This window comes from Egretta garzetta, unplaced genomic scaffold, assembly GCF_000687185.1.
Source record: "Egretta garzetta isolate BGI_Z169 unplaced genomic scaffold, ASM68718v1 scaffold4, whole genome shotgun sequence".
NCBI lineage: Eukaryota > Metazoa > Chordata > Aves > Pelecaniformes > Ardeidae > Egretta > Egretta garzetta.
The window spans coordinates 2500338-2500827 of NW_009259329.1; positions in this window are offsets into that span (position 1 = coordinate 2500338).

The following is a 490-nucleotide window of genomic DNA, read 5'->3' on the forward strand; positions in this document are numbered from 1 at the left end:
CGGGGCACGCAGGGCGACTTGCTGTTCCCGACCAGGGCAAGCCAGGCTGCACCGACCACGGGCAGGCAAAAGGCTCTGGAGGCAGAGCCGACCCTGGGAATCGCCATCCCATCCCCCCCAAGGGGCTGGGGTGACCCCAGGTGCTCCCAGGCCCTGTCCCCCAGGCGTCAGTACCCTGCAGAGCCTGGGATGTGCCCAGGTGGAAGGAGCTTACAGCAGCCAGGACTCTGGGGGTCCAGCTGGGGTTCCCTGTGCCACGTCAGCAGTTCTGCCCACCTCTGGCAAGCTGCAGGCAAGGACCCAAGAAGCCCTGAGCACCGTGGGCAGAGGTGGGACGCCCCCATCTTGACCCAGACCCTAGAACTGGGCAGGGCTGTTGCTGACACAGTGGAGCAGATGCAGCCCTGGCTGACCCTTGAGCCTGGTCCAGTCCTGGGGGGGCACTGCCAGCGTGCTGCCTCCCAGCACCCCCCCATCCCTCCCCAGCAGG